Here is an 8,764-nt window from a genome sequence, read left to right as displayed (position 1 = left end):
CAGCAGCAGCTTTGGAAGCATCAGGCCCAAATCATCAGGGGGATTTGTTTAGAAACTGTGACCGGTCACAATGTGCGTTTATCTGATCTACACTTTATCCGCCCTCGTAACGAGCAGTTGCTACTGCACAGGCTGCTGTGCCACGAAGTGCAGCCTGAGTAACAGGCTCTCTAGCGGGACACCCACTGAGCCTTTGCCAGCCGCACGCTGAGACCAGTGACTGCCCCAGCGTGGGAGGCAGGGGAGGGCGTGCGTGTGTGTGTCTGAGATGCCCTCCTGATGGCCATGAAATCTCCTGGCATTGGGCAGGGCTGGCTGCAGTGAAAACATCTCTAATTAAAACAGGTGGACTTTAGATGCGTCTCTATTTCTGCAAACCCCTCATTTCTCTCCCTGCCTTAAGTACCCAGCTGGAAACAAATGGATGTGACATCGGGCACAGAAGTCCCCAAACATGGCATTACCAAGACTGAGACAACAGAATTAAAAAAAAAAAAAAGTCAACATAAATTTCAAAAAAACCATTAGCTGAGTCATATATTTACAAAATGAAGCCGAACATTTACTGCTGATTAAGCTTTCTTAATGACTTCTTAATGATCTGGGCCGAGAGCTGCGAGGACAGCAACGACCCAGGCAGATAACGCTAAGTAATAAACAATGTGAAATGTTGTTAAATTAAACTAATAATAAATAAAGCAAATCATGTAAAATACATAATACTAATGTGTAAATTATGACAAATTAAATAATACGATGAATAAACTTAAAAATGAAGAAGGAATGAGGAATCAAGCATACGGCTCTGACAACTTGAAATAACTGTAAACTTAGATACCTATAAAATTGGAACAGTACAGAAAATAAGAATGTTAAATTGGGAAGAAACTCAATGAGGCTGGAAAACCCACTGACAGTGTTAAAGTGTCCCAGGTAATAGCTTTGTAACGAAGGTGAGAGTAGCTTCAATATTATGATGGAAAATCCCTAGGGTCAGCTTGGTGTGGGGGAGGGGCAGTTCAGAGGCAGAATTTAAAGCAGAATTGAGGAAAACCAAAGGTTCCGACTAAAGGAAAGATGACAGTACCGAGGAGGAGAGTCTCGCTAAACACGGTCCAGTGAAACAAGGAGGGAGTCAGGAATCATCTGGAAGATCGAGAAAAAAGGGCTTAGGAAAGGTTTTTTTTCCCCTCAATATTCAACAGATTTCCCAAAATGCAGCTTGCTAAAGTAGGAACTATTTTGATAAAATAAAGAGTGGAGATTTTACTTCTTGGGAAAGGCGGAACAGATAAATTGCTGAAAGATAGAGTAAAGCTTTGTTTTTAGTTTATTCTATCTCACTTCATTTTATCTTATTTTTTATTTACTTATGCTTATATTGTAATTCTTATGTATCGGGCACCATTTAAAGCATTTCATAAGCAACAACCAATTTAATCTTCATAACAACCCAAGAGGGCATCGTTATTACCCCATTTTACAGACGAGAAGACTGAGGTATGGAGAGGTCCCGCAGTTTATAGGGCTGGAGCTATACCCAGCAGTCGGCCTCCATGGTACCTGAGACCACTTTGCCATGCTGTCTTTACAAGCCAGGGCATTAATAGAGTGACACGTTTTGATTACGTTACTTCAATTTCTCAGCTTCGGAATCTTTGAAAGATTTAATGAATATATCATACAGTCCTGCACTCCCTAGAAAAGGAAAAAGTCGAGAAAATTTGGCCTTAAAATACATCTATCTGTCTTTATAATCACGCACTGAACCTTAAGATCCTTTAAAGGATTAAATTGATATTACACAAAAATAAAACAAGAGAACAGGTGGATTGCAAAGATATATTTTTCTGCTATCCATGAAGCTTCACGGTGAGATCAGATTAGAGAACCATCGACATAAATGGCCAAGAATAAAACCCCGCACGTGTTGCAGACAAGGTGCGACAGCATTTTAAGGAAGTGTTTCCTGCCACAAAGGTGGAAGCAGGTGCTGCTGTTAGCAGCTCCCTAAAAGAGCATGTTCTGAAGGGCAAACTTCCCAAGGCTCTAACGGAAGCGCCCTCACCTCACCTCAGCTCCTTATATTTGCGGCCTTACCGATAAGCACGCCGTTCCCTCATTCATTCGACAAACATGCGGATTTCCAATTTGGCACTGAGGTAACCCCAAGACGAGTGAGGCGCAGTCTCCACCCTCAAGAAGGCCATTTCCAGATTGCGAATTTGGATAAACAATTACAGGCCACAAACATCTGTTAACAGAAGCTCTACTACCCGCCTCTTAAAAAGTGCTTCTGGTTCACTATGGTGAAAAGAGCACGTGCATTATTTCCTCTCTTGACTGAAACCCCATGAAAATGAGTGTAAATGCCAAATTTCTACTTCTCGCCAAAATGGAGTAGCAGGGACTTGATTTACTCTCCCACCTAAAACAACCGACAATGGATGAAATATATAAAACGACGGGGTGGAAGATGCTGAACAGAAACCAACAAAAACCAGTGACCCCTGAGGGCAGAGAAACACGTGAGGTGACGCCGTGAGCCCCCAGCTCACTGGCCGGAGGGAGGCGGCAGCCCCGGCGTGGAGCGGGCAACCCAGGGGCAGCTGGCGCGCTGGGCTGCGAGGCTGAAGCTGAGTGAGGGAGGGGACCTGGCTCCGGAGCTGGCAGAGGAGAGTACTGGGGAGGAGGGAGGGAGTCGCACGAGAGAGAACTGAGTTCCTGTCCCAGAATGTCGCGGGGCTGGGATTACACAGTATGGACCCTTTGCCGATCGGTTTCTCTCTCTTAGCAATATGCATTTAAGGTCCTTTCGTGTCTTTTCGTGGCTGGATAGTTTCTTTCTTTTTTATTGCTGAATGATATTCCATCGATGAATGTCCTATAGTCTATCTATTCACTACTGAAGGACGTCTGGGTTGCTCCCGCGTTTTGGCCAGTGCAGATCAAGCTGCCCTACACATTCGTGTGCGGGGTTTTGTGTGGACGTAAGTGTTTAGCTCATTTAGAGACTTCGCTTAGTTTTATGGTAATAAAAGTGGACGTTATAATTTTTAAAAAAAGGAAAGGTGAACAGAGACTTTTTTAGACACACAAAGCTAAAACTATTCCTCTCCAGTGACTGCACTATGAGAAATATTAAAGAAAATCCTTTAAGCAGAAGGAAAATGATATTAGATGGAAATGAGACTATGCACAAAGGAATGGCGACCAATGGAAATGGGCACATACGCAAGTTTTGCCTGTAATTAAAAATATCTCTTTAAAAGACAACTGTTTAAACAAAAATGATAGCATAATGTGGGCTTGTAACATCTGCAGAGGTTAAATGTATGGCAATAATGGCAAAAAGGGTTTGGAAGGGGGAAATAACAATATCCTATTGCAAGATTATTATACTATATGTGAAATGCCATGCAATCACTTGAAAGCAGCCTGTGATAAGCTAATATATATGTACTTATAAACCTTTAAGTAACCACTAAAATAACAAAACTAGGAGTTATGACTGATAATCCAACAAAGAACACAAAGTAGAATTGTAAAATAATATTCAACTAATCCACAGGAAGGCAGGGAAAAAATGGCACAAAAAGAGAATGGAACAAATAGAAAACAAATAGCCTATATATCTACTTATATCACGTACCACGCTAAATATAACTAGTCTAAATGCCACAGTTAAAAGGCAGAGATTGTTAGATCGAATAAAACAAATACCTGCTATATGTTGCCGATAAGCACTACACTCCAAGTATAATGGCACAGATATGTTAAGAGGAAAAGAATGGAAAATGTATACAATGCTAAGACCAAAGAAAGCTACGCTAACATCAGACAAAGGAGGTTTCAGAGCACAGACTATGACCTGGGATCGCGAATGTCATTTCATAATGCTAAAGGTGTCAATTCATCAAGAGGACATAACAACCACAAATCACAAATGTCTATGCACCTAATAACGGAGCTTAAAAACACATGAGACAAAACTAACATAATGACAAGAAGAAATAGACTGATTCACAGATAGATATTTCAATACTTGTGTCTCATAGAACTTGCGATATATAGAACAAGTAGACAGAAAATCAATAAGGAAGTAGAAGATTTAACACTATCAAACAACATATTTAATTGACATTTATAGAACATTTCACCCGACGACAGCAGAATACACATTCTTTTCATGAGCATATGGACATTTACGGTGATAGACCATATCATGAGTTATAAAATAAGTCTCAGTAAATTAAAAAAGATTCCTGTCACACAAAGCATATTCTCTGACCATAATGAAATTAAATTAAAAATCAGCAACAGAAAGATCTCTGGAAAATCCTTAAATATTTGGAAACAAAATGACATACTTTTAAATAACTCACGGGTCAAAGATGAATTCAAAATGACATTTAGAAGGCATTTTTAACTGAATAAAAATTAAAATAACCACATATCAGAATCTGGAGGAGGCCACTAAAGCAGCGGGTGGGGATTTATGGTGCCATCTGCCTATTTTAGAAAAAAAGTCTCAGCTTTCCCCTTAAAAAACTAAGAAAAGAAGAGCAAGTTAAACGTTAAGTATGTAAAAGGAAGGAAATAATAAAGATAAGAACGGAAAACTGTGGCATAGAAAAAAAGAAAAACAAAAGAAGAAAAATTAATGAGACCAAAAGCTAATTCTTTGAAAAGATCAATACAATTGATAAGCCTATAGCCGGTCTTATCAGGAAAAAAGAACGAGAAAAACTAATTGCCCATAACAGGACTGAGAGAAGTCACATCACTACATACCCTACAGATGCTAAAAAGATGATAAGGGGGATATTGTGAAGAACTTTATGCCAACGAATCTGACAACTTGGAAAAAATAAACAAATTCCTTGAAAGACACAAATTACCAAAGCTCACTCAAAAGAAATAGATAACCTAACAGCCCCACATCTACTAAAGAAATATTTAATTAAAAAGAAAATTCCAGGCCAGATGGCGTCGATGGTGAGTTATTTCAAATATCGAGGAAGAAATAATACTGATTCTACACAACTCTTCCAGGAGAGTTTGGTATTATTCGCTCTAATTCCAAAACTACGCAAAGACTCTACAAGCTGAGAAAACAGACCAAAACCCTCACGAATGCAAAAAATTCTAAAGACAATTTTAGCAAATCAAATCCAAAAATACATAAAAAGTATACTATATCATGACAAAGCAGGGTTTATCCCGGTAAAGCAAAGCGGGTTTAATATGCAAAAATCAATCAATGTAATTCGCCATATTAACAAGCTATAGAGAAAAACCACACAGTCATCCTAATAGATGCGGAAAAGGCTTTGACAAAATCTAACATACATTCCTGATAAGAGCCCTCAGAAAAGGAGGAATTAAAGGGAACACCCCAGGATGACAAAGGGCATCCACAAAAGCACACAGCGACATCAGATTTCGTGGCAGCAGATGGGACGCTCTCCCCAAAGACCAGGAAGAAGACCAGGAGCTCCGCCCTCACCGCTTCATTCAGAAGTGACTGGGGCTTCCAGCCAATGGAAGACGTTCTGTGAAAGGAATTAAAGGCCAGATTGAACAGGAAGACGAAATCTGTGTTTATTTACAGATGACATGACTGACCATGTAGAACATCCAACAGAATGTGCGAAAATGCTACTATAACTAATATTGAACTGACAAGGTTACAGGATACAAGATCATTACCCAAGGTCGATGATATTTACATATGCTAACAGCGAGTGATCAGAAACTGAAAATGTTAAAAAGATACCATTCATCATAGCATCAAAGATAGAAAGTACTAAGAAATTACTTGAGATAACTGAATTGACATCTTTACGAAAGACTGAGATCCTTAGGCAGGATGTCGTGTCGATCGTTGCAAAATTTCAGAACCTTAAAAATAAAGAGGGGATCTGGAAAGTTTCCTCAGGGGATGAACAGGTCGCCTGAAAAGGACCCCGCGAGAATCACACTGGTGTCAGACCGCTCAACAGCCAAACCCTAACGGAGCAGGAGGGGAAGGGAGGGGGTGACGGCGTCGATTACATTTTCATCTAACGCAGCAAGAAGTTGATAGACATCGTTTAAAGTGGTAAATTACCGAACAAAAGCCTGAGTGTATTGCAGATGTGGAGCTTGCCACCGGAAGGCCTGTGAACAGAATGGGTTCGAGCTGGCTGCCTCCTGGAGTCTGATTGGGAGAGGGGTAGGAAATAAACTCAGTCATTTAAAACCCCTCTTCGCATTACTTAATTTTTACAACTACATGCATAATTTCAAAATAAAGAAACAAGAACAACAATCATGGGCACATGTTGACATCAGAGCCCGAAGCAAGGTAAGTGGACTCCAGGGTGACAGGGAAGCACCGTTCAGACCATGGCCATAATGTCCTGTCTTCTTCATAAATTCCACTGAATATGTCCCTGTCCCTGCCCCCCACCACGCTCCCTGTGGGAAGCAGCCTTTGCTGGGCGTGACTCTGTCGGAACAGTGCTTACTCGTGTGGGACCGCGCGGAACCCGGGGGGTGTCTGATCGGGACCCGAGGAGCAATGACGACAGGCCCGCACCCCAAGGTCTGTACAGTCAGTCGGTCCGTTCACGCGAGGCGGTGTGCGCTGGCAGTCACGCTCTAGGGGGAATGGGACAAAGCACGTGTGTGCGTGGGAGGAAGAGGCAACTTGACCCTGGGGAGAGGGGTGGCAGGAAGAAGCGCCCGGCGCGCTCTCCCAAACCCAGGCGGCCGCTGCCCTGGGATTCGGACTCACCCGCTGTCCCTGCCACTCTTCTCTCAGAATGGGACAGTCGTGGCTCCCGGCACGATCTTAGGCAGCACGGCACGGCCGCAGAGGAAAAAAGCCATCCCCTTTCCCGTCCGCTTTCAACTCTTTTTACATCAAGGAGAAAAACCCGAGTTTGCTACGGTTAAATGTATGCAGTTACCAAGCCTCCCGCCGAACAGGAGCGCGGCCCGCGGCTCGGCGTTTGCCGGCCACGTAATTACCATGTTGGCATGTACGTCGCGGTCGCCGTCTACTTTAGATGTAAGTGGAGCATCTGTGGTCGTGATGAAGGTTAAGTTTATCCTTTTACATAAATTTGTTTACGATTAAGAAGTGGGTGACTTAAGAATGCTACGTAAATAACAGCGTGGGCAACAGCTTCCACGTCGCCGAGGCTGGGGACGACGGCTGCTCGGGGCTCGACCCAGTTTCCCTTCTCACAGCCCCTGTCGGACACGAAGGGAAGGGGGCCTCATTCAGGCAGCACTGCCCGCATTTTCTGGGTGAGAAACTGAATTCGCTCCTGCTTTTTAATAATCTCCCAATTAAAGGCAATGGCTGTGAGATATATCCCAATTTGAAGTGCACAATAAAACCTAGAATACGGCCTTGGGAGCTGCGGGCCCATAGTTTTCGAAAAGTAGACGGCAGGTGAACTGCTGAGCTGGTCTGTTTTCCCTTCCCAATTATAACTAAAAAAAAACAACAACAAAAAAACCCCAGCTCCTACACATAACGGCGCTCACCATCTCCACATACACATTGCCTCAAACTTCGTGCCCTCAACTCAAATAAATATGGGGAAGAAGCTTCTCCTCAAAGCTGGGCTGCTGCAAACGGACTGCGGTAGTGGACACTCGTCCCGGCCACTGGAGCCGCTCCTGCAGCTGGGAGTGGCGGCTGGCGACCAGCTCATCACAGGAGTCTCGGCTCCAAACCTCGCGTGATGATGGGCACGATCATCTCAGGATCATAATCACAGCACGTTCACAAGGAATGGCGGCTGGCGACCAGCTCATCACAGGAGTCTCGGTTCCAAACCTCACGTGATGATGGGCACACGATCATCTCAGGATCATAAGCACAGCACGTTCACAAGGACATTTGTGGAAAAGAAGGAGAGAGGGAAAAATAGATCTAGGTCCACAACGATGGTGGCGAAAAGATACCAGGCATCACTCTGCCCCACTTCAAAGTATACTACAAAGCGACAGTAATCAAAACGGCATGGTATTGGTGGAAAAAAAGACACAAAGACCAGTGGAAAAGACTTGAGAGTCCAGAAGTAAACCCATATTTATATGGGCACATAATTTTCAACAAAAAATCCAAAACCACTGGTCTACAGCCATGCCACCCTGAACGTGCCTGATCTCATCTGATCTCGGAAGCTAAGCAGGGTCAGGCCTGGTTAGTACTTGGATAGGAGACCACCTAGGAAGACCAGGTGCTGTAGGCGTTAAAAAAAAAAGAAAGAAAGAAAGAAAAAAGAAAAACGGTCCAAGCGTTTGAATAAGCAAATCATAAGGGAGAAATGTCAATAGCCAATAGATATATAACAAGTGGTTCAATCCCATTAGCAATGAGAGAAATGTGCCACTTTGCACCTGCGAAAGCAGCACAACTTCGGACGTCTGCCGATGGTAGGAGCTGGTAAGGACGCAGGGGAGCGCGGACGTCACCCCTGCGGGTGGGCACGGAAGGTGGTGTCTCCGGTTTGGAGAGCCACATGGCCCGCTACCAAGCTGTAAACGGTGCGCCGCAGACCCTGCGGCCTGGCCATCCCCACTCCCCCCACACCCCGCCGTAGGTATGAGCCCGGAGCAGCGCTGCTGTGCACAGGAAGTCACGGAGCCGCAGCATTAACAGTGGAAAACTGGAAAAGTAGTTAAATGCCCCTGTACGGTGTCAAAAGGCACATAACTAGAGCATAAATATACCGTGAGATACCTTGAAGCAATCAAAACA

At 43.6% G+C, this 8,764-nt stretch overlaps 1 non-coding gene across 1 annotated transcript; it reads left to right on the top strand.

Moving 5' to 3' along the window:
• The first annotated feature begins 8,136 nt into the window (after positions 1–8,136).
• Positions 8,137–8,255, top strand: LOC112477366. The gene has a single exon (XR_003045439.1). It is a non-coding gene; the product is annotated as a 5S ribosomal RNA (ribosomal RNA).
• The last annotated feature ends 509 nt before the right edge of the window (positions 8,256–8,764 follow it).

Source organism: Pteropus alecto, unplaced genomic scaffold (assembly GCF_000325575.1).
Source record: "Pteropus alecto unplaced genomic scaffold, ASM32557v1 scaffold123, whole genome shotgun sequence".
NCBI lineage: Eukaryota > Metazoa > Chordata > Mammalia > Chiroptera > Pteropodidae > Pteropus > Pteropus alecto.
The sequence above is the reverse complement of the archived record's forward strand: the minus strand, read 5'-3'. Positions and strand labels throughout refer to the sequence as shown.